The 25476-nt window shown below is 42.4% G+C and overlaps 1 long non-coding RNA gene across 1 annotated transcript; it reads left to right on the forward strand.

The window, feature by feature from the left end:
* Window positions 1-1110: 1110 nt before the first annotated feature.
* On the forward strand, window positions 1111-23330 carry LOC144327531 (uncharacterized). Its single transcript, XR_013392638.1, has 6 exons — window positions 1111-2692; window positions 2992-4274; window positions 14561-14674; window positions 16261-16470; window positions 16869-21877; window positions 22837-23330. It is a non-coding gene; the product is annotated as an uncharacterized LOC144327531 (long non-coding RNA).
* Window positions 23331-25476: the final 2146 nt, after the last annotated feature.

Consider the following 25476-nt stretch of genomic DNA (forward strand, 5'->3'; position numbering starts at 1 on the left):
GCACCAAATTAGTTTCGATTCTGCTTCGGTTCATGGAAAATTATGTCCACTCGCCAGTATGTAGTATTACATGACTAATACAAAGCTCCTGTTAACAAGATGCGGTGAGATGGGCTGGGCTGGGGAGCAACACAAGTCATTCACATGCTGTGCAAAGAGCATGCATTGCAATGGAGCATATGGAAATCTCGAGCCTTTGAGAAGTACATTTCACCATAAATTATCCTGTAATTGCTTGGCAACCATTACACTAGCATAATATGTTATTTACAGATATAGTCAAAATTATAATTGTATCTAAGGTACAGGCAGCTAAATCGGTAACTGAATGATTCATTCCCTAAATGCTTCAAGGCAACTCCAGGTGGCAAATATACCTGGAGCTGTATGGAAAGTCATTAGTTTTTACCAGCAAGTCATTGCCAAGAAGTTGCCAACCTCTGGTCTTGTGTACGATGAGATGGTAAATGTGATAAGACACTTGCTGAAAACCCCAAGACAGATTTCCAATTACTTTCCATTAGTCAGATGGTGAGATGGAGGTTCTTTCCCCATCCTGCTTCACAGCAGTGACGGTTCACATGAGTTTTGGGGCATAGCGGCTGTGTTAAATTTGAGGACATGGCAGCCCCTAGGCCAGGGTTAGCCAATGTGGTGCCCTCTAAATGTTGGTGAACTATAAGATCCATCATCCCTGACCATTTGCCATACCAGCTGTGGCTGATAGGAGTTGGAGTCCAACAACAGGGCACCACATTGGCTAAACCTGCCCTGGAAACCTGGCACGCTGGCTGCATAAAGCATCATCATCATCACCACCATCATCATCATCATGTATTATTTATACCCTGCCCATCTGGCTGAGTTTCCCCAACCACTCTGGGCGACTCCCAATCAAATGTTAAAAACAATACAGCATTAACATACAATTATTTGTGTTCTGTGGGCTATCTTTTCATAACAGCACAACAGGCTATGATTTTAACTTTTGTTACACTCATTCAACCACAACTCTGCAATCCCTGACTCTAGCTCCAAAGTATACTAAGAATGTTATATATCTATCCTGTAATGTTATATATCTATCCTGTAATATAAGAATGTTATATATCTATCCTGTATCTTGTTGTTTCTTGAGAAAACTGCATTTTGATCCAATTTTCCCCAAACCAGGTTTGTTCCAAATTGAGAGAAAGAATGACCTAGCAGTGTTTTAGGTAATGCATACACATTACTTTCAGCCGAAAGTAGTGACATGGAGTTTTGATACACCATTTGTCTTTTCTCTGTGACAAGGCGGTTCTGGAGATCATAGTTGATGACTATCTCTGACAAGTCAGTTGCATTGTAAACACGATATTTTTGACACCTATCTTTCTGGGAAGCAATACCACTACATTCATAATTAACATTCAAATATGGAAAACAGCTTAAGGGAAACAAATGGGGTTTGCTGTACCATTAACCTTAGCAAAGATTTATTTCCTGGAACTAATGCTTGAATTATATTTTTGATCAAAGAACTTTACCAACATCAATTCCTGTCTGTATCTCTTTTTCAGAAATCCATTGGTCTGGCTGGTTTTTGTCAGTTTGTTCATTGTCCTTCTTGGCTGGCACAGCTTAATCTGTTCAAGGTTAGTGTGTGGGGTATTTGCACTGAAATTCAGATAATTGCAAACTTTTTTTGAAGACAATGTTTGATGTGTACCTTAATGCTCCACACTGATTTCCATTTCAATTGTCTCCAAATAAAAACAAGGCATGACTGATATACTAACGTAATTCACAGTATCTGTTGAGAATTACTAATGGGTGCAGACCATTTACACCACACTGAAAGCTATGATAATATTCCCATTAGGGAAAACCCATTGGGAAGTTTCCTGTGTGTACTCTATTTAAACTAATAGACCTGAGCAAAAGAATTCCATTGAACATTGTGTGTTGTTGAACAACTCCCACTCACTCTGATTTTGCATCAATTAGAGTGTGATGAAGGTTGAACCACCTATTAGTTCTCAACAGGTGCTGTGAAGTCACCTGATATATCGGCACACCTTGCTTTCATTTGGAGACAAGTTAAACTGGGTGATCATGGTTTAATTAAAAGATCAGCAGTGCTTCCTTGGGTGTATTACAGATGTAGATTGCTAGCTTACCCACTGTATCCCAGCTGCAAACTGGATCCCAGAACTACTAGTCTTTTGTTTCAATTAAAAAAAGATAAAACAAATTGGCCACGGGGAACAAACCCTTTTGCTGCCAGCTTTCAAAATACCTATACAAATGGATGTACTTCAACCATTTCTCCCAGGTGCTATTTCTGCCATAATCTCCTCTGAGCAAGAGAACATTTCGTTTTAACATACAGAAACCAGAGTATGAGTCACTGCCTCTGCACTTCCAAAGCATTTGATATCCTTATGAATGTACCGTGGTTGCAAACACATCCTTATTTCCAGCTCTACCAAGTGCAATTACTCAATACTGCAACATAAACATATCCTCATTTTTGTTTTGTTTTTAATGGGAATGTCTGTTTGTATGTCTGTCTTGTCTTAGCCATGAAACAGGATAGGCTAAAAGCATATCCACACAGGGATGGAAAACATGTAGCTCTCAGGTGTTGCTGGATTCTAACAACTCCCATTAGGGGTCCCAACTTGAATAAAATATTGAGGAGGCACAGGTAAGCCACACCTCACCACAAGATGTGGCACGCACACACGCACACACACACACACACACACACTCATACACATACACACTGTGTGAATGGCAATGCCCATCAGATTTGGGGGGCCAGCCTCCTCAAATGTTTTATGAGCACAGGGACTCCGGCCCCTAGGAGTTGACTCCTATGACTCTCATCACCCTCGGTCAACATGGCCAAGAGTCAGGAGCAATGGGCATTGTAATCCAGCAACATCTAGAGGGCCACAGGTTCCCCTTGCCAGACTAGTCAATATATTGCTTTCTTTTCTCCAGTAACTATGCCAGGGCCAACCATTGTTCAGCCCGGACACTGAGATCCAGCACCGAGGGCCTTCTGGCGGTTCCCTCATTGCGAGAAGTGAGGTTACAGGGAACCAGACAGAGGGCCTTCTCGGAAGTGGCACTCGCCCTGTGGAACGCCCTCCCTTCAGATGTGAAGGAAATAAGCAGCTATCTTCTCTTTAAAATACATCTGAAGGCAGCCCTGTTTAGGGAAGCTTTTAATATTTAATGCAGTATTGTTTTTAACACTTGATTGGAAGCTGCCCAGAGTGGCTGGGGAAACTCAGCCAGATGGGCGGGGTATAAATAAATTATTATTATTATTATTATTATTATTATTATTATTATTATTATTATTACCTCTTCTTTTACTCTGTCATGAACTGGCAGGAAAACGGGGAGGAGGAAGAGGATTCCGGTGAGGAGTGTAGCTGCGATTGGGGCCCACCGGGTTGCAGAAAGTACACAAGAGGTGATGGAGGACAGCAAGGGGATGGAGGGTCAGTGTGCAGGGACCAGAAGAGCAGGACCCATAATCAGAGCCAGGGAGGCCCCTGTCTCCACAAACAAGGATGTCCCTGAAGCATAGGAGGAGGTATGCTCTGGGAGGCTGAGTCAGGCAAGGGCCCACAGCCCAGGTGGGTCTTGTTAGGTTAGCTCAGAGAGGAGGTATGTGATTCCTCAGCTTGATTAGACTTAGTACAGGTGAGGGTCACATGCCTCATCAAGCCCAGACTCAAGAGAGGGAAGGAGAGTAGAGCTGAGATGTTGTGTCTGCTCAGCTGCCCATATTGATGGACCTCAGCTTGGATGCTCCAGAACCTCTACAGGACTGTGCTTCAGGTTTGACTCTGGACTGTGTTTCCTGACTGCTGGACTTGACATACTGTGTACGCCAGTGGGACTTTCTTCCAGGTAGGCCAGGGGTTCCGGACATACCCTCTCTATTCATTTATTCACCCAATCTGGTCTCCCTTTTTTTGCTGTTGCCAACATTTACCTTTCACTCAAATCCAGATTCATCTCAATTGTACTGTCTGTCCTCTTGCTACCACTTCCTTCTACCTTGATGCCGGGTTGTTCTTAAGGAGCTGATAAGGCAGTTTCACGCAGGGCTGTACACCTACAGGTGTACAGGCTACCAGAAGCTGATGGCATTGTTTCACCAATGCTGTTGTCCCATTTGTCCTGTAGATGAGCATGTCTCAAGTATCAATCAACACAACCAGGAAAAATGGGACAACAATGGCAGCCATCACTTGAGACTATCCATTGTGAGTGAGTATCGATTGTGCCTGTTATTTGAGGTAAAAAGGTTCTACCGAGTCAACCTTTCCCTAGAATTAGAGCACTAGGATGGATCTCATTACAATATTCCTCCAAAGGCTTTCAAGAGGCCCACTGCTGTCTTTCTTCTTTAATGTAAAAACATGTTGTTAGTTAGGACAGGAGCATTGTGCATTGTGCTGTTTCCCGACAAAGCCTTTTTAATATCGGAAACTTTATGAGAAAGAACATGTCGGGTGTGCGTGTGGGAGAGAGTTAGTAATTTGGAGCAAGTGTCTCATTAAAGCCTCGATAAACGCCGCGTAAAATGTACACCTTAATGATTCCCCCAGATTCTCTGGTTCCCGTTTGTTTGGTTTCCCATAGGACATACTCAGATTTTCACAAGCGCATTGTGATATGGCCTGATTTCTGAGGCAGTTCTGGAACAGCACTCCTTTAAGTCAATCTCTTGATATATTCACAGACTTAAGAGTTCGAGGGCCTGACCGCACTTTACATTAAATGCACAGGCATAAAACTCTGTGGGCCTTTTTACAAAATGTAATGATACTAAGAGCGCAGTGTGTGAGAGAGAAAGTGTGATTTTCATCAGGACTGCAGCACAAGGGGTGGCTTAACTCTTCTCTCCTCAGCTGTAATCCTACAAAAAAAACTCTGCTCCACCTTTTATCAGTCAAACTTTGGTGGTAAACTTCCCATTGGTGCCAGTGGCATTTTTAGTTTCCGAAGACTTATTGGGGGGGGGGGGGAGAGTAATGTAGGTCAGAAACTTTTATGGAATTTCTTTTTTCAGTACTTCATTTTTAATTGATTCCCACCCCCCTGACCTGCTTCATATTGTAATAATAATTGGGTGTCAACTGCAGATACCATTTTAGACCATCTGATTTTGCATTGTTATTTTGCTTGAATTTAGGAAAGCACTTTAAAAGCTTCTAGCTTTCCTAAATTCAAGCAAAATAACAATGCAAAATTAGATTATTATCTAGGACTAGGGCATCAGAAAATGTTCTGAGGAAACCTACCTACACCAGAGGTATGCCTAAAACAGGTCTCCGGCCCCCTCTACCTGGATTTTGGAGCTCTTCTCAGCCCACATCCTAATTTCAAGTTTACATCTTGTATCCCCAGCCTATACAGCCCGTGGGTGATAGAGAAAAGTGCCCAATTCAAGAAGCACTGAATTAAACCAATGGCATCCATCAGTTGACTGGGAATTAGAAGATGGTCATTTCTTCCCTAGAATGCACAGACCTTTCTGTTGTCTTCTTCATCCCCTCACAAAAAAGCACTCAAAACAATATGATTGCAATTCCATAAAAGACTGCAGTGGAAAGGAATTTTAGATCGCACAGATGAGCCTGGGGGGAAATAAACCAAGACCCTGCCAATCTAAGATTGCCAAACAGCAGAATTCCGAGCATTCCTAAGGGGATAATCTCACAGATCTGCCAGAGCTGGCTTTGGAATACTTGCTGTCATTGCCCTCAAGGACCAGAGATCATGACATCCCCCATTCCCCAAAGGAACAGGAATCCATATACTCTGCATGCAGAGGGCTAGAGCAAGAGAGGGAGAGTGACTTCGCCCTTGTTAAGTCGGAGTTTACAGCTCCAGTGGTGGATTTTGGGCTTTCACATTTCAGCAGTGCCCTGTGCAACATTAAAATTCTGCACCCCTTCCTCTCACGCTCCATTCTACAGCATTGTTGTGGCGCCTCCTACAGCGCTGCACCTGTGCCGGTGTGCCACCCTAAAACCACCTCTGATGGCACAGTGGCAGCTAGGCCATGTTGTGTGTTTGGTGGCAGAGCAAAAGTTCCCAGGTTCAGTTCCTGGCAACTTCAGGTAAGAATGGGAAAGCTACCCACCCCCCGAAACTTTGGAGAGCAGCCACAAGTCAACACTGAGATAGATCAATGGCTTGGCTTAATATGAGGCGGTGATCTGTGTTTTGCTCCTGATATAACAACTTTTGCCAACCTCAGCCTCTCTACTGCCACTTAAATGTTTTGATTTCTCTACCTGTTGCTTGAAGCCTGAAGCCTTTTTGGGCTTCAGGTGAGAGAGCAGTGAGTTAAGTATTCATATATTTCTCCCCTCCCTTCCCCAATAGGGTTATTGTAGACCTTTGGGGCTGTATTCAAAGCCAGTCCAAGTCAGCATAGACCTCTTGAAACGAGTGAACACAACAAAGGGCCCATCCATACCCTTGCTTGACCCATATTTAATTGGCTTCTGTGCCGATTAATTCCCTGTGTTCAAGAGCTTTTCATGATGTTCTGTGGCTGTGCCAGAGGTTTCCGGTGAAAATCTGATCGTGCCAAGTGTGTGGAAAAGCTGAAGAGAGATTTGACCCACTTGATACGCTGATTTTAGAAGGGCTTGAGAACAGCTTTCTTTGAAGTTTCCCTGTATCTGCAGGCATGGGCAATTTCCTCCCATCCCCCTTCCTTCCTTTCCATACAGCCCACCCTCACCAGTTTTTAAGTAGTTTGCAACTGTTGAACAGCTCACTTCCAGTTATTGCCTGGTTTGGAGCCGGGATTTCCCCCTCTTTTTCCAAATGATCTCTACATAATCATAAAGCCTGCGCTGTCAAAAAATTAAAGGGTCCAGTGTCTCCAGAGAATGGAAAGGGAAAAGAGAAGGAAGGGGCAATGAGCCCCAAATCCCAGAGCACCCTTAGCAAATGCCTCTTAATGACAGAGAGGGAGAGTTCTGGAAACCAAGAACATCCTTGGCAACCTCTTTTAGGAAGAGCTTCTCTGAACAATGAAAGACATACCAGATGTATGTAAAATCTGAAGAGATTTAAACTTTGAGACAGCCCTTTCTGTGTTTTATGAGTTTTTGTGTTTTGTCTCTTTTGTATGGAATGCTTTTATCTTGTAAGCTGCCCTGGGTTGTTTATTTTACACTAGAAGGGTAACATATAAATATGCAAATAAACATAATTTTAACCTTTCCTCGCATCCCACTAAAATACAGACTCCTTAAGGGAAAAACAAGAGCTTAGTGTAAAACAAAAAAGAAAAGAAAGAAAGAAAGAAAGAAAGAAAGAAAGAAAGAAAGAAAGAAAGAAAAGGAACCCCGCTGCCAACTCTCAGGAATTAGGTTTCATAACAGCAGCAAGACATCACAAGAGAGAGATTAGATTTGGTTTTAAGGCCATGACTGACTTTTAATATTAGAAGCATTTATTACCGAGCATAATACTTATGGTTGACAGGCATCCAATCTCCTTGTAACCCAACAATGAGGCTTTCACATTCTGAGAGTTAGAAAGCGGTCTTTGAAAAGTAGGGCTTGGAATTTACAGTAAAGAGGAGGGGCGGGAAAATGCTAGTTATATCAGCCATCATTTCCCAGAGCCATTTTCTTCAGGGCCCCTGGAGTTATTAGGACAGTTCTTATGGCTGCTTCCTATATTAAAACTAAAGTTCATATAAAAGCACGTGAGTGACTCTCTTGTTAGGTCAACAGCAGGCATGGTAGAGAAATCGGCTGCAAGCAGACTGAGCAGAGAACTAGCCTGTAGTTAACTTGTTTGCTGTCGTTGCGAAATAGTAGTCTTTGCAGCAACTTTCTGCGGGTTTCCCCAATACGGGATTCCCAATAATTTTGTGAATATCGTGACATCTGACACAATTTGGTCAGCTACCATAATCATCAGCGTTTGATCTTGGCAAATGGTTTTCAGAACAATGAAACATAATAAAAGTGATTAGATGTATGCACAAGTCTTCACATTTGAATACCTTTTCCAGGATTATTCCGGTAGGCTTTTCCCGTGTCATTTTAGGAAGAAGTATGCAGGGTTAGCCCAGGATGTTTTGCCGCTTGAGGCGAAACAGGAAATGCCCCCTTGGCCTCTTCCTCCTACTCTGTGAACCCTGTTTAAGTAACAGAGGAGTGTTTAAAAACCCTCAAGATCTGTATTTTTACAGGTGATATGGGGTTGGGTAGAGCTGTTAATAAACGTACCTAGAACTAGATGAAGGATGAAATAGAAATTAAAAGTCAGTTACATTTTTCTGTTGGTCCAATGTGCAGGATCAGCATGAACTTGTGTTCAATAGGGCTTAGGTAAGGTAAAGGGACCCCTGACCATTAGGTCCAGTCATGGCGGACTCTGGGGTTGCGGCGCTCATCTCGCTTTATTGGCCGAGGGAGCCGGCGTACAGCTTCCGGGTCATGTGGCCAGCATGGCTAAGCCGCTTCTGGTGAACCAGAGCAGTGCACGGAAACGCTGTTTACCTTCCCGCCTGAGCGATACCTATTTATCTACTTGCACTTTGACGTGCTTTCAGACTGCTAGGTGGGCAGGAGCAGGGACTGAGCAATGGGAGCTCACCCTGTCGCGGGGATTTGAACCGCCGACCTTCTGATCTGCAAGTCCTAGGCTCTGTGGTTTAACCCACAGTGCCACCCGCATCCCTTTCAATAGGGTTTACTTACAGGTTAAAAAATATATATATCTGATTGCTTGTATATTTACTAGGAAGCCAATCTCATTGCAATCTATGGGCCTCAGCTCCAAATGAACATGGCCTAGGCTAAGGCTACAAGCTGCTGAAACTTTCTTACAAATATCTGAGAACAACTAGCACAACTAGGAAGTCTCTCCTGCATTTTGAAACAAAATCAATGCATGGCCACTGAACCTTTGCTAAGAGGACAGATGCCGTTAGCACAGCGTGTTCCCTTTTGCATGTGACATCTGGAAAGCAAGCTGTTTGCTAAACATAGGAGTAGTGGCTTCTATAACTGGGGACACTTGGTTCTAAAACAAAACCCATTTAGAGAGCTTTCCTTAGTCTTTGTTTTGTGAGATGTGCGGTTAACAGCTGGAGAGAGTCATATGCTCTATAGCCAAAAAGGACTATTCCAAAGATCAAGTCTGACACCTTATTACTGATATGTGTGTGCATATTAAACCACATAAGAGGGGTTACACAAGAGCTAGGGTGAAGAACAGTATCCTAAAAAGTAGGGGCAATTCCTACAGAAACTCTCATTCACATACACACACACACACACACACACACACACACACACAGTGGACAAATTATATAGTTAAGGGGGAAATGTACAACATATTTTGCTAAATAATTAGCGAATTATTAGCATAAGTAAGAGATGATCCATGAAATGGGGAAGTAGATAGCTTTCTATTCCGGGGCTACATGTCATTCTAGATGGCTTCTAGTTCTTTCCCCCTTGCCAGCAATGCCTTAAGTTGCAAAGTTGATGACAAATACAGCTTTAGCCTAGTTCAGTAAAAGAACGTGGTTTTCAAAGCCCACACAACTAGAGAGGTTATACTCAAATGTGGCTCCATTCCATATATAGGAAGACGATGTATTGGCACTAGCAGAGCTCAGAAAGTTCCTCTTTAAAAGGAACTAAGGGTAGCTGGAGTTCAACCATGTTGAAAAAGGAACTAATTTCTGTTCCTACTCATCCCTTTACAAAACAAACTAGTTAAGTTCAGTCAGTTCAGTTCAAGTTAATCGAAATGATCATCTGCATCCCCACTCTAGCATCCAGAATGGAAGAAGCTATGGTGCTGAAGTATAAAATACACTTAAGAAGACTAAGAAAACATATTTTTTAAAACAAACAACAAACAGTGGAATGTAAATTGTGTAATCCCTGTCCACTTTAAGTTGAAAGGCCCAAAGAGGATAAAAGAGATGTAAGATATTGACAATCAACTAGGAAGCGGTCAGAGTTCTCCCTCCTCCCACAATGAACTTAATTTACATTCTGTTCACCCAGCAATTATGGAAATTACTTTCAAGTGCAGTTCAAAATTTTTTGAACTATTGCAGTGAATTTCATTAAACTGGGCTAGTTCATTCCAAGCATTAGGCATCAGAGAATCTACATAGTTAGGTCAGTTAACTATTAGCATTTTAGGTAGCGGCAGTTCTGGAAAAAATATATGAAGGGTGGGGAAGGAATGGTAGGCAAAAAGAAAATTCTGAGAGGAAGGCAAATTTTACCTTGCATATTAGAATTCTCTCTCTCTGCTTCTCTTGGCATATTGCACTAATCCCCCAACCCAATGGGCATATTTTGCAGGTGAGAATGCTTGTTCAAGTGCATTCTCTGAGGCCAAATAACTGCCTTTGGTTTTATGTCACAGTAAGCTCATTTCTAGAAGTCACAGTAGACCTCTAGCTGCTAGATCAAATGTTCAGCATTCAGATGTGCCTGTCAGGCTGAATGGGACCACTGCCTCAGATTTTCCCAAAACACAAAACAAATGTTCCTCTCACAACTAGCTGCCCCTGACATAGGCCCACATTTTAGGCTAAAGCAGAGAAAGTCTGAGCAAGTCATAAATCCATTATTCATCTTTCTGGTGAACTAACTATGCACGATGCCCTCCAGGAATTGGCACAAGATGCAGAAGTTAACCAAAAAATATGGAAGCAATTGCATGAATCATTCACAAACCCCTTTCCACTCTATCCAAGAAGGATATAAGAAACTTGCTAAGGAAGACTACTGGTCCATCTAGCTCTGTATTCTCCACCGTTTTGGACAGCAGCTCTCCAGAGTTTCAGAGAAGGGTGACCTCAGTCCTGCCCAGAAATGCCAGGGATTGGACCCGGAACCTTCTGCATGCAAAGCAGATGCGCTACCTCAAAGCCACAGCCCCTTCCTGTAATGCTGCAACTCCTCAGAAGTTCGATATACATCTAGGTTGAAGTCTAACAGTGATTTATCTGCCATTAGAAAGGAAGGAAATATATTAAGGTAACTGATTTGGAACTTGTCCACTGATATTTAGTTCAACATATGCAATATGCCACTAAGAAACATCCCTATTTCCTATTGCAATAAACAAAGCTGGTATTATGAAGTTTTGTTGCACAACTCGGGTTACCTTTCCCTGCTTTCCCCCCGGCACACATATTTTGCACACATATTTTGGACAGTCGTGTCATTTTTGCTTCAAGAGTCTTTCAGCTGGAGGTGAATGTTGCTTTGTCTCATGCGCCCACGCTGCGTTCAGCTGGCAAACTGACTTCATCCTGAATGGCTTTAACTGCCAAATTAGATATCAATTGTCACCAAGCCTCGGAATCGCCTTGATTTATCATATTCCTGAACAGACTTGATCTTGCAGCCTTGTGACTTGTGATTCGGACCCCTCAAATCACATTGCCGCTTCGCATCACACATAGGACTGTCTAGATCACATCTGAACAAGAACTGAGGAGGCAAGATGGGAACAAAGGGCAAAATTAAAGGATAAGAGAATATATGGAGCAATATATTAGAGGACCAGATAATTGCAAGGTGGGAATCTCTCTCAATCGATGCCATGTCTGAGCCTGTGGGAAAAATCCTGTGCTTAAAAATGCCCCCACAGACAGAGCTTTTACCCTAAAGCTCAGTGTTGGAGGAAATAATATTTTATTTATTTTATTTTATTTCAGAAAATTTATACAGCACACTGCTTGATTGTAAGAGACCTCAAAACAGCTTACAGAAAGATACAACAAGAAAAATGAGGGGGGGGGGGAGTACAGCAATAGTATAAGACATACAAAAAAGTTTTTTCCTGCTCCACAGTCTAGGACACAAACCAATGGATTTGACTTACAAGAAAGGAAATTCCACGGACTCTCCTTCCTTGGAAGTTTTTAAGCAGAGGTTGGATGGCCATCTGTCATGTATGATTTAGCCGATATTCCTGCATTGCAGGGGGTTGGCCTTGATGACACCTGAGGTCCCTTCCCACTCATTCTATGATCCCTGCAACATTGCACCAATAGATCTATAAAAATTACGAGTTCCTTCTCATTCCTAGAAAAACACAGCAATGCTAAGGTTTGGTCGACCTTATCGGAAAGCAGAGACACCATTTTTAATTCTTCCTATGACCTCAGGGACCGATACAAGAATTATCTTTGCTGGGAAATTGCTTAAAGTCACATCATAAATCATTCGGGGTTACGTTCAGCAAGAGAGCTGGCTTTAGTCGTTATCATTTTAACTGTAAAATGTGACAAAACTGAACACTGTATGGTCAAAGGCTCTGCTTTGCATAAATGTCAAGCTTTCGTAAAATAAAAAAATGTATGATGTGACGCTTCGATACTGCTATAAACAGGGGTGAAACAATCAGTTACATATGGTGTTTGAGTTTTAAGTAGCAGTGATTCACACTTGCGCCAGAGTTTACCATTTACAATTGACGAAATGCTAGCCATGTCTTGAGTCAAGAAAATGTGATTCAGTTTTTCAGCTTAGTCTTTCAAATGTATCTTGGGTAGGGATGGAGAAATTCAGGCCTGGCCACTGTTCAGAGATGCTTCCAGTCAGTGCATAGTAGTTGGGGGGAAGCCTCTTGTTTTTATTGTGTTATCTTTTGCTAAACTTCAACATAAAGTTTTGAGCGTTTAGTTTATTTTTGTGTCCTGTTGCAAAGAGCTGCGCTCATGTCTGAGTTGGTTTTCCCCCACCCCCACCCCCTGTATAGCACTGGCATTTAAATCTGCCAGCATATCCCTATTAAATGCCTGCTTTCTTTCAGAATTTAACATGGGGGGGGGGAGTGTTGTAAAGTGGGGCTGATCGCTCCTGGTGAGCTTGTGCCAAATACTTTCAGACTGTCACAGACAGCTGGTGTTTTTTCCTTCCATATGGAAAGGTCAGATATTTATACGGTGACAAACGTGACAGCACATTTTCACTTTAGCTCAGTGCAAATTTTGTGGAAGTTGCTGTGATGTGAATAATGAACTACTAGGCTGCAAGTAATCCAGTCTGCCGAATGCTGTCGGTGACGGGTGAACTGCCAAAGGTTGAAAGGTTTTTCCTCTGGAAACAAAGATGAGCTGTTTCCATCACAGTTTAGCCCAGTTTCTCTGAAAGGATACAAGATGGATAGCTTAATTGCTTCTTGATTCCAAAAAACGGTTAGGCAAAAACAAATAGAAAACGGCAGGGACTTTTATACAAGTTTACGATGGTCCAGTCCAGAAATAATTGTGTCTCAACTCTCATGTGCATTTGGCCTCGATATAAAACAACAACAGCAACTGCTAGGACTGATAAACATGTCCTAGCTAGACTATTTTAATATGTGCAGTCTTTAGCTACCCTTTCTTCAAAACTTCTATTGGAGGTTAATTATTGTGGATGGGAGTTGTGAAAGAGAGACTGTAGACTAATTCCTACAAACCATAGACTACTTGTTCCTTTCCAGTGCTAGAAGAGTTGGTGTCCTTTTCCACCTACCCACACCTCAAGTACTATACGGTGTGAGAATTTAGCAAAGTGGAGAAACTGGACTCTAGATCTTGTTGGGGAAAGCTCCCATGATCCCTGGCCCATACTAACTGGGGAGCTGGAGTTCAACAACACTTGAAGGACCACCATTTCTGCAGCATTGATTTAACACATAACAGCCATATGTCTTGTAGCTCCATTTACTTCATGAGAGATTGCACAGACAGGGCCATCCCATGTATGGCCATGTCTTTACCTGAGATGTTGGGGGGACTGACAGACTCCCACTCCCCCTGCAACATGGTCCACCATCCAGTTTGAAACCATACTGGACCTGTTAGCTTTGCAAATGTGCTAGCAGATTTTTTGAAATTGCTGCCCCACTTCTGAGTAAGCATGCCTAGGAATGCAGCATTCATTGACCTTTTAAAAATGGATGCCAAATGTACGATTCATTTTTCTTGGGATGATGCATATTACTGACAAGACAAAACTTAAATCATTTATTATTTTTTTATTTTGCACACAGTGGATAACCAGCGGGCATCGCCATGGAAACATAGTCACTCTGTTTGAGTTTCATCGCTCTCTGTCCTTCTAGAAGGCATCCTGTTCTCTTCACACTTGACAGTTTCCTTTTGGCAAGTGGCCGTCCTGAATAACAGGACAACTTGTGTTAAGTTGCATTAATCCATATCTGGGAAAGCCAGTTCTTTCCTGGCAGTTCTTAGGCCTCCGGCAGCAATGATACTGCAGTATTACCAGCTGGAATGAGGGGGGATGTCAACAAAACTGACACTGCAGAGAGGTTTTAGTAGAGTCTCTTGGAAGTAATGACCTTTCTTTTGTTCACTCCAAGCCTTTGGGACAGGTCAGAAAACACATTAGTTTCCTTTACTAGCACAGAGTTGATCTGTGTTTAATATTGGCAGAAAGGCTTCATGAATCCTCTACAGGCACTTTAGGCCCCAGGAATGTGCAGTTAATTAAAGCAACTCAACTCCATTATGTTGCAGTGTCTCGAAGAGAAGTTGGCCATGAAGAGAGCTTCAGAAAACAGCACGAGCTTTTAGGCATCCTTCACTCCATTCTGGGGAAGCTTTGAGTTTCTCTCCCACAGCGAGAGAGAGGTAAGAAGGCACACTTGAATTGCTATTGAACACTGAGGCCAACTATATACTGATACATTGCCCAGGCAGATTTAGGCAGGTCCATGCTGTGTTTGAATTTATTTGATCTGATATTATTTTATAATATTTTTACTGAGCAGTGTACCAATAAAACCTCTGGGGGTGCCTTGGTTTATCATCATGCAGCACACAGATGGTACACTGGTGTTTTGAAAGCCTGCAGGTCAAGACTTTCCTGCCTTGATGAAGACTGTACCCACTATGACAAGGAAGAGATTAAGCCAAAGTGCACATGCCTTGTTCACTTTCATGTCTGGAGGTGACGTCAACAAGGCATTCTTGAGGGAGAACAATGCCCAATTAGTCTTGAAAGCTGAGGCTGGAAAGACAGAGAGACATGACAGTGCCGAGGGCCTTCTGGTGGTTTCCTCGCTGCGAGAGGCCAAGTTACAGAGAACCAGGCAGAGGGCCTTCTCGGTAGTGGTACCCGCCCTGTGGAACGCCCTCCCACCAGATGTCAGAGAAGAACAACTACCAGACTTTTAGAAGACATCTGAAGGCAGCCCTGTTTAGGGAAGCTTTCAATGTTTAAAAGATTATTGTATTTTAACATTCTGTTGCCAGCCACCCAGAGTGGCAGTGGAAACCCAGTCAGATGGGCGGGGTATAAATAATAATAATAATAATAATAATAATAATAATAAAAAATAATAAATAATAAATAATAAATAATAAATAATAAATAATAAATAATAAATAATAATAAATAATAATTAATAATTAATAATGACTTGCTCTCTGTGAGAATCCAAAGTTATGATTTGGGTGCCCCCCTGAAACCTAGTGAGGCAGCAGGATTTGCTAGAATGTTAATGCCATGGACCTTCTATTTTCTACTCAGCCTGTGTGTGCGTGTGTGTGTGTATTGACCAAACTGCGGGAGGCAGTGAGGCAGTGGAAGACAGGAGTGCCTGGCGTGCTCTGGTCCATGGGGTCACAAAGAGTTTCGACTACGGCAGACCAACACGGCTACCTACCTGTAACTGTGTATATATATATATATATATACAGTGGTGCCCCGCAAGACGAATGCCTCGCAAGACGAAAAACCCGCTAGACGAAAGGGTTTTCCGTTTTTGAGTTGCTTCGCAAGACGATTTTCCCTATGGGCTTGCTTCGCAAGACGAAAACATCTTGCGATTTTCCCCCACTTTCCCCCCCTTTTTCTACGCCGCTAAGCCGCTAATAGCCTTTTAGCCGCTAATCCGCTAAGCCTTTAATAGCCGCTAAGCCACTAAACCGCTAATAGCGCTAATCCGCTAAGCCGCTAATAGGGTTGCTTCGCAAGACGAAAAAACCGCTAGACGAAGAGAATGGCGGAACGGATTATTTTCGTCTTGCGAGGCACCACTGTATATATATGTATGTGTGTGTAACTCGACCTTCTATCACAGAAATGGCATAGTCTTCAGTGACCAGCATTTCAAGGAAGCCAAACCCAAGTTTTGCAGTGGGACCCCTGAGATCCCTTGCCATTCTGGTATCAGTGAATACATAACAATACACTTTTGTCAATTTCTCTGCAGTGTGAGAAACTCAAGCAAAACATGTTACCATAGTGATCCACTGTCTCTGGGAGAATCAAGTGGCCTCATACCATTCTTACATTATTTTTCTAACAACTGCTAACAACTCAAGGGCTGGTACATCTTTATAACTGTGTACTTTCTAAAGCTAAGCTAACAGAAACGAGACACGCTCCTACAACGTCACGATAAGGCATTTAACGGCAAAAGGTAAATGCGCTTTGCTGTGGCTATAAATGAAGTTTGGTGTGCATGTATTTATCTGTAGTGTTTATAGGCTGTCCTATAAGAAGAAATCTCCAGTGTGGCTTCATATATTCATACATGTCTATATTATCTTTCTTGTGTGTTTAAATACATAGCTCTACCCTCTACCTGGAACAATGATGCACAAGGAGAGGATTTACTGTAGAGAATTGCATTGCAGGGCTTTGCTCCTGTGAATTAATTGGGACAGTGCTGCTGATGCCAGTCTTGCTTTCTGCCTGTCCTATGGGTGTTCCTGTTCCACATGGGATGGACATTTGGAATTTGCTTCTGTGCTCCTTTGGGAAGTTCTAAAAGTGCACACATCCTGTCATGATAAATTTCCACATTTCTCCTGACAGTTTTTATCAGATTGCTGCATCGACTCGTTTGACACGTGAAGACTGAAAAGTACTCTGGCATTTCTTTTCTACATACTGATCCCCCCCCCCATGAACATGGAGCCAGTATTTGTTGGAGGTCATTAAAACACTGCCTGCAGAGTCAGAGTTTTAAATCAGGCCAGAGCTCACATGCCAATCTGACCCGTTCCTGGTGGTGGCTGATGCTGGCATAAAAAGATTCACACGGAATCAAGTGACCCAAGTAAAAGTACCAGGCAGAGAGTGGAGCTATGCTACATACTGTAGTAGTAGAATTGGTTACTCGTCACGTAGTGGTAAGTCACTCACACGTTACAGAATCTTGCCCTCAGTCTGGGGATGAGGCTGTCTCAAATTCAACTGCATGGTTCTAGGAGTTGTAGATATGTATGCATCTTAATCTAGCAAAACATCGCCACCCAACAGTATTATTACTACCAACAGCCATAATTAATCCCACTTCTCATCCAGTGGGGCTGTTCCTCACTTTAATTAAAACTGCCTCTGATTCCTGAATGCTGTGTTTTTCATTGTACAAATTATGGTTCACTGTGTGCTCTAGATAGATTTTTGCTCAGGGCTTTTTCCCCCAGCCAGAATTTACCAGAAATCAGTTCTGGCACTTCTTGAGTGGGTGCCATTGCCATTATCAGAGAACGAGGGAGGCATCCATGATGCGTTCCAGCACCTCTTTTTCTAGAAAAATAGCACTGCTTCTGCTACAGGGACAATCAGAAGCCACATATCAGAAATGGTTCATTTGAATATAGGGAAATAATATGCCCTCTCCGCAGGAATGATTTTATAACACTATTTTGTACTGCTATGAGTGAGTAACCCCACAACTTCATGAGTGTCAATTATAGAATTATAAAGAGTGATCTTTCCTAGCCTGGCACCCTCCAGTTGTTTAGGAGTGCAACTTGCAGCAGCACCAGCCTGCAGGCCCAATGGCTATTGATGATGGGAGCTGAGGTCCAAAACATCTGGAAGGCACAAGGTTGAGCAAGGATGAGCAAGAGTATGGGAACTGGAATGGCAATATATTTGCCCAGGCATGCCTCCCTGTGTGATCTGTAGCTGCTACCTTTGTGAAAGGCAATATTTCATCCTATTGTATTCTGTCTGGTCTGGAGGAGTAGAAAGGTTTGGCCTGGCAGACTCCCTTTTGTTGGCAGAATGAGCCTTTGTATAACTAAAGAAATGTCCTAGTACAGGTGATACGCTGCCAATAGAAGTTAAACAGCTGCAGGTCCTTATGGGACGATATGTGCCTTCCTTACCCACAGGCTGGAGGTGATGCCATCAAAGTGTCTGGGTGAGAAAGAGAACAAAACAACCCTGTTTTGAAACTGGGGCTGAAACAGACTTGCTCTCTGTAACAACCCAGTGTTTTGGCCAGAGCCGGCCTGTTCATAAAGCGGGGTGTAGCACTCACCTCAGGCGGTGGAAGTGCAAAAGGCCCAGCAACAAAAGTTTGAGGGTCGCCTGGGCTCTCACTGAGTTTAGCGAGAGCCAAGGCACAGCAGCAGCATAGTTGGTGGTGGGCATTGGCATGGCAGAAGTGTGGCAATAAAAGTAAATGTATATCCAGTCCCTTTAGGTTTTGCCTGCACGTTTGCCTTGTTTTGCTTTAAAGTCTTCCAAGAGATCAAACTTGCCAAAATATTGAATTGCTTTATGATCTACTCCGGGAACATAAAATAACACAATGTACATTCTGGGATATGATCCAGAAATTCTTGGCTACTGTCCTCCATAATTAATATACATTTAAGCTCCATAAACTTCAGGGGGACTTATTGAAGATGCAGTTGTGCACTATCCGATTAAGATAATTTTGTCATGGCTATCTTCAGTCATCCCAGCACAGGGCTCACACTCTGGGCCTTGTTTTCTTGACTGGGCAGGAAGAAGATGATCTGAAAGTGGGGGATATTGACATCAGGCCCTTGTCATGGTCAGATCCTGTTGAGATTTAGGCTCTCGGAATCCTTCCCCCTCTGCAGATGAACCTATGAAGATGGTTTGCTCTCAGATGTTGATAGATGGCTCTACAAGAGTTCATTGCTGAGATGACTGGCACTCCTGTCAAAGCCCTGGATGACATATGGAACATCTGGCTGGCTCAGGCCATTGATCACCCCTGAGCACCCTCTCCTACTTCTTGTAGCCCAAAAAATCTGGAGGGCACCAGGTTGGCAAAGGCTGATGTAGCTAAATCCCATTGCACTTGAATCGCAAATCTATGCATGTAGGAGAAGTTTCCATAACTCAGAGTTCAGCATTGTGAATTCTTTAAGAAGATGAGTGTATCAAAAGGAAAGGTTAGGAAGGCCACCGTGCTTTCTGGAAATGTAAATTTCCTTGAAATTGTCAAGGCAGAAAATTGCTTCGTAGAAAAACAGAAGGGGCTGGATGTTGTACATGGAAATCAATCTGTTCCAAAGCACATAAAACATTTTTATTTAATGTTGCTGTTGGTTTTCTGTTTTCTTTTTTTAAATGTATCAATAGCATCATTATTCTTTATGAAGTGTCCATTCTGCATTTGTCACTATTGCAACAAATAGCCTCGGTCTTAAGGTGCTTTACTGAAAGAACAGACAGCAATTAGGTCTAGACACTCTTCCCCCACCCCACTCATTTTCCAGCCCAGATAATGTACACTATAATGCCATCCAATCATGCATAAACTCAACCATCATGCAAGCATAAAGATATTGTTATGAAGCTGCAAAAAAAATACATTCGAAAGTTGTTTTGCCTCTGAGAACAGGCATAAACAATAACTATTAAGACAGAAAGGAGGAGTAACCCAAAAGATACACTGCAAAAGGTTTGTGATATGCTCTGAAATTGGGGATGAGATGGGGACAGTCTATCATAAACTGAATGCCTCTTGTAGTACAGATCTTATTGGGCCAGGACACGGGGTTTGGAAACTATATGTCAGTTGGCCTGTGATCTGTGTAAGCTGCAGAGATGTACCTTAGAAAAGTAATCAAAAATGAGCACATCTGTGTCTTTGGGTATGGGCACCTCTTGTCTTGAGGCAACATCAGAAATGGTCTTTGGGACACTGTGTAAAGCAGCTGGATAGCCAGGGTAGTCCAGGAGATAGAAGTCCTGGAAAACTGGTGTTGGAAGTCTATTTCAAGCATGGAGTCATTACTGCGCGTTTTGTCAAGCCACCCATGCCAATCAGTATTAATGATTACAAGTGCAAGGAGATGCTGCGGGGAAGGTGGGTCTGTCCAACTCTGGCACAGTTGCTGTTCTGATCGCCCTCTACCCATTCTGAAGTGGAGAGGTTCTTGTATCCATAGAGGCTCCATGCACATTTTGGAAGCCTGTAAGCAATGTTGACTACTATGCACATGAGTCACCCCTTAAATCAACCGGGTAATGTCTTATGAGAATCCTTTGCTTGATTTACAAAACTTCAAGCGCACCTCCCTCGCTTTGCTTAAACTTTGTGTTTTTGCTTTCTTAGAAGAACGCTCTGAAACCAGACTTTGATACCTTTCTTACTCTAAAAGTCTCTTTCTAAATCAGAGAAATAATGTTGATGATTTATCTGCAGTGCCAAAAATCTTCATAGTTGGCACAAGAAGAGCATTAATGTAGATCTCTGCCCCACTCTCTCTGACAGCTTCCCATTTTCAGTATCTCATGAGAAAAAATTGATGTGGAAGTCACACTGACATGAAGAGATATGTCATTTGTGACATCATTCTCCCCCTGTGCTTTGCACATGACAGGTGTTTGGCATTCTTATTTTAAATCTGTCCATTCTTCAGTGAAGAGCAAACACTTTAATTCCGTTATTTTCCTGTTACAGGGTGTTAGATTTACAGGCCTTCAGTTGATAACACTAATGAGTTTACTTCAGGAGAAGTAGATTGGGTTGGGGTGGAGGGAACTTGGAGAGTTTCTCGTACTAATGAGGTTCAGTTTGTTGACAGAATGGTTGGCACCTAATTACTACCTCCATCAGAAAACGATTTTAAAGCATAATATTTACTTTTACCTCTAGCTGTGGTGAATTGCTGCTTTAATCATCATTCTGCATTTAATGTCAGTACCTCTTGTGATGGGAAAATGCCAGTGCAAAATGATGCTTGAAATAGTGAGGCGCTTGGTACTGAGGGGAACTGGCACTGTTGTAATACAGCAGCCATCTTGAAATGACAGAGCAGGGCTTCAGTTAATCACAAAATTACAAACTGGGGAAACATGAGTTCTTCTACTTCTGCCAAGGGATTCTTTAAGGCCTCTCAAACTTCCATTTTTGCAGCTGTAAATGAGGATTAAACTGAATGGTTTCATTGTGGGGTGGTAAGGCTTAAGCCTGTAAAATCTGGAACATACAGCGAGAATTTCCATTGCTAATGACACAAGGAATGTAGATAAAAATAGGTTTTCAGGTGAACGTTTTAAGATTGCAGTTCCATATTCATTACTTGCTGAGGGTAGTAGATCTCACTGACTTTAGTGGGATTTATTTCAGAGTAAACACACCTAGGATTGTGCTTTAAATGTTTTTGGCAGGTCATGCTTGCTCATTCGTTTCTATAATACAAATTCATCCTTTATAGTGATCTTAAACAAATGCGTGTAATTTCATCTGTCACATGCTGGAGGGTGTACACTGTAATTTCTTCATTATGAAAGCAAACGTTTGCCTTTGAGAGGTAAACCCAAGTATTACTGAGTGACTTTGCTGCCTCTTAAAATATTATCAATGATTTATATGTCTTATTGATGATCATACAGCATGGTAGTATCATCCAATCAATTTACAATGTGGTGCATTTCATTCCTTTTTTCCATTCATCATCTCATCTAGCTTTTTGGTCAATATCCCTGCAAATGGAGCCCATCTACCCTCCTTTTCATTCCCTCAGAGCTCAGTGAATGAGTGGATTTCTGTGAAGCAACCTCATCTAGCTGAAGCATGCTATAGCCCAGTGGCTACTGGTCAGGTGTGTACTTTGGTGTCGGGATCTGGCATAGAATATTTTGCAGTACAAGGTTCTTGTAAAGCGGGAGTGGGGACCATTTAACAAACCAGAGACTGTTGCACTCAGCCTTGGCCAGAATAGCTAAAGAGCAGGGAGACATAATTCAACAACATCTGAAGGGCCCCATGTTCCCAATCCAAGTGTCAATGTAAAAGATATGACAAGCCTTACGCTGAATGGATCAAAGTGAATAATTAGATGGAGAAAGGCATTTTGGCAACAAGTGGTGGGAAGACTTTGAAAAAAAGGCGTGGAATTCTTTCTGGCTTGTCTGATGGAATCATCTCCCCCCTCCTTCCATGAGGGGGTCTTACAACCCTTCAGGGGAGACATAGGGTGCACATGGAGAGAAGAGGGTGGGGAAAGCCCCACTGGACGAGTGGGAGCCATTGTGCTAGTTTCTGCTAGCAGGGCTGGGTGGCTGAATCTGGCTCAAGGACTATCTTGGGGACGTGGACATCTTTTTAATGAGGTGGTTTTTTTTAATTCTGGGATTTCTTTGTAGTCATGCAGGTGCACACTTGCCCTCACATTTCTGTATATAAAGGGTTCCAGAAATTATTGAGTCCATGAGAGGCATGTCTGAGAATAGAAGGCCTTGGTGGGAGATGGCAGCATTGAGGGCTCAAGTAAGAGCACTGCTTCTGGCTACCTGATAATGGTTCACTTCCTCCTGCTGTTCTAAAAGCAATTCCTGGAAAAGATACTCAGACTAGACATCTTTGCCGAAGTGATGTGGCTCGTGTCACTGGGTGCTATGTTCTTAACCCCGCATGCCTGCCCACCTTCCCTATCAGTGGAAGAAAAAGCCATACACTATAGCAGACAAGGTCACTGTAAATGGAATTCCTTGTAATTTGTCTACTCCTGAGTAAGGTCCCAGACTTAGAGAACAATGTCTCCCATTTTTCTTCCTGCAGGTCACTGTTATGTTAAGGATCTTATCTGAGTAGAACAAACAGCAACTGATCACTATCAGGCCTGTGGCAGATGAACCTTCCGGAAAATAATTATACCTACATAGCTGACAACCATAGAATATATTAAAATGAATATTATTGGGATTTTCCTAATTCAGACCACAAACCAATTTTATTCAGTCTTCAGAGGCCCTGCCATTTTTCTTTTTTAATTGTTCACAATTTCACTTGTCATGAGGGAAGTTATTTTCAAAAATGGGGAGAAAAGTACATGGATGTTAAATATTGTTTAAAAGGGGTATATAGCGTCATGTCTACAAATCTTATGCCAGAAACGGCAAACCTTATTCCAAACGTCTTGGTGTATAGAACTGCCTTCCACAACCTGCAACAACAAATGCAAAGTCTACCTTTGCATAGTAAATCTGGTTTCTGCACACACCATTAAGACAAGCAGTGAACATGATCAGAATTCAAGGCACATTCCAGCCAGGCAAAATAATAATATAAATAAATAAATAAATAAATAAATAAACACATACATACATACATACATACAATAAATTTATTATTTATATCCCGCCCATCTGGCTGTGTTTCCCCAGCCAAAAGCATTCAAGAAGGGCATAAAGTGGGGCTGGTGAGAGTTTTTGACTTACAGAGAGTCCCAAGAGTTAGACCTAGAGACCTGGGGGTCACTCCAAGCCTCAGGTTCCCCATTCTGGTCTAGAGGCAAAACTTTGTTGCGGAGCGCAACAAAGCTGCGAGTGTCACAGGATTTGCCATCAGCAGTACATTGAATAAGCGAGTGTGTCGCGGGATCTGAATTTGTTCCAATCCAATTATAATATTTGGACTTGGTTATTGGTTACTATTCATTTGTCAAATGGGAATTCATTGCAGTTGGAGCTAACAGCATGCAAATGTATTCCATAAGGTGCCTACTTGCTTAAAATCAAAAACCTTCTGTTGGCATAGCTTGCTGAAGCATTCAGCAGCTGGGTACAGTCACCTAACCATTCCCTCCAGCAGCTGTGTTTGCTAACTGGCTCTGCCCTCATTTAAACTAGCTGTCATGGCAGTCAACTGATGTTACTCCAGAGGATCAGAGGGAAGTGAAAATAATTCAGAGTCAACAACTAGCAACTCAACAACATCAACAAGAAAATAGCAGGCAAAACAAAGCAACTAAAATTTCAAAAGGAAGGAAAAGCATCCATATATATATATATATATATATATGGAGGTTTTGGTGTCCTCGGGTATCTTCCCGTGTAAAAGTTGGGGTGTCTAGGCGACGTTTCGACGAGGTCTCACTCGTCATCTTCAGGCTGGTGCTTTCGGCTTCTTGTTACTGGAACAGAGCAGGATCTCAGTGTTTGAGTTCCTATAAATACTGTTGAGGAGGTTCTGGGCAGAGAGGAAGTTCCCAGGCTAGTGTGCCTTTTCTTCTTTTGTTCCTTAATTGCTTGAGGGATATCTTGAGTGATTTCTTGAGTGATATCCTGAGTACCACTTAGGTGGGTCATTAGGTGTGGATTAGTAGCTAAAGCCTTTGTGTCTTGACCTCTTGTTCAAGAGGTCAAGACACAAAGGCTTTAGCTACTAATCCACACCTAATGACCCACCTAAGTGGTACTCAGGATATCACTCAAGAAATCACTCAAGATATCCCTCAAGCAATTAAGGAACAAAAGAAGAAAAGGCACACTAGCCTGGGAACTTCCTCTCTGCCCAGAACCTCCTCAACAGTATTTATAGGAACTCAAACACTGAGATCCTGCTCTGTTCCAGTAACAAGAAGCCGAAAGCACCAGCCTGAAGATGACGAGTGAGACCTCGTCGAAACGTCGCCTAGACACCCCAACTTTTACACGGGAAGATACCCGAGGACACCAAAACCTGCATTCCTGTACCCGTGAAAATCTACGAAAGCATATATATATATATATATATATATATATATATATATATATATCTATCTATCTATCTCCAGCTGGCAAGGTAAGACAGGCATTTATTACAAACCTCTAGAAGAGGTCAACATCTCCCTACTGAAATCTGACCAAGTTGATGTATAATTTTTTTTAAAGGAAAGTTTTAAATAAGTCAACCAAATCACCAAGTAGGGTGAGCAAAACAAACAGGAAGCTCCATCTTTCAAATCTGGCTCTAAAATTACATTTGCTGTAGTGATAATAAGAGTATTATTGCTGCAAAGGGGATCCAGAATAGCATGGCAACGATTCCTGTCAGCATATTTGTGCAACTGTTGTGAAACTTTGTCTAAAGTTTCTGCTGTGTTCAGACTTTCTTTGGCCCACAATGCGTCAAAAACGGGCTGTGCTGGTGTGCAAGGGGAGGAAAACTCCTCAGTTGATATGCCACTGCACAGTCTATGTCTGTGGAGGTTTGTTTCAACCACTTCCCTTCCACTTTGGAATGCCTGCCTAGTTCACTTCAAGCGTAGTGAAGCCTTGCTCCTGATGTTGTGTCCACTAACCGGGCTCTGTCTCCACATATTGGGAGAAGGTCTGAGTGGACAATCAGTTGTATTGCTGGAGGCTCTTCCATGTGATTGGGTAAACCTTTATCCTTTTGTCATGGGGAGTCTATGTAGCAGAGCCAGAGCCAGATTTA

This window comes from Podarcis muralis, chromosome 4 (assembly GCF_964188315.1).
Source record: "Podarcis muralis chromosome 4, rPodMur119.hap1.1, whole genome shotgun sequence".
Taxonomy (NCBI): Eukaryota; Metazoa; Chordata; class Lepidosauria; order Squamata; family Lacertidae; genus Podarcis; species Podarcis muralis.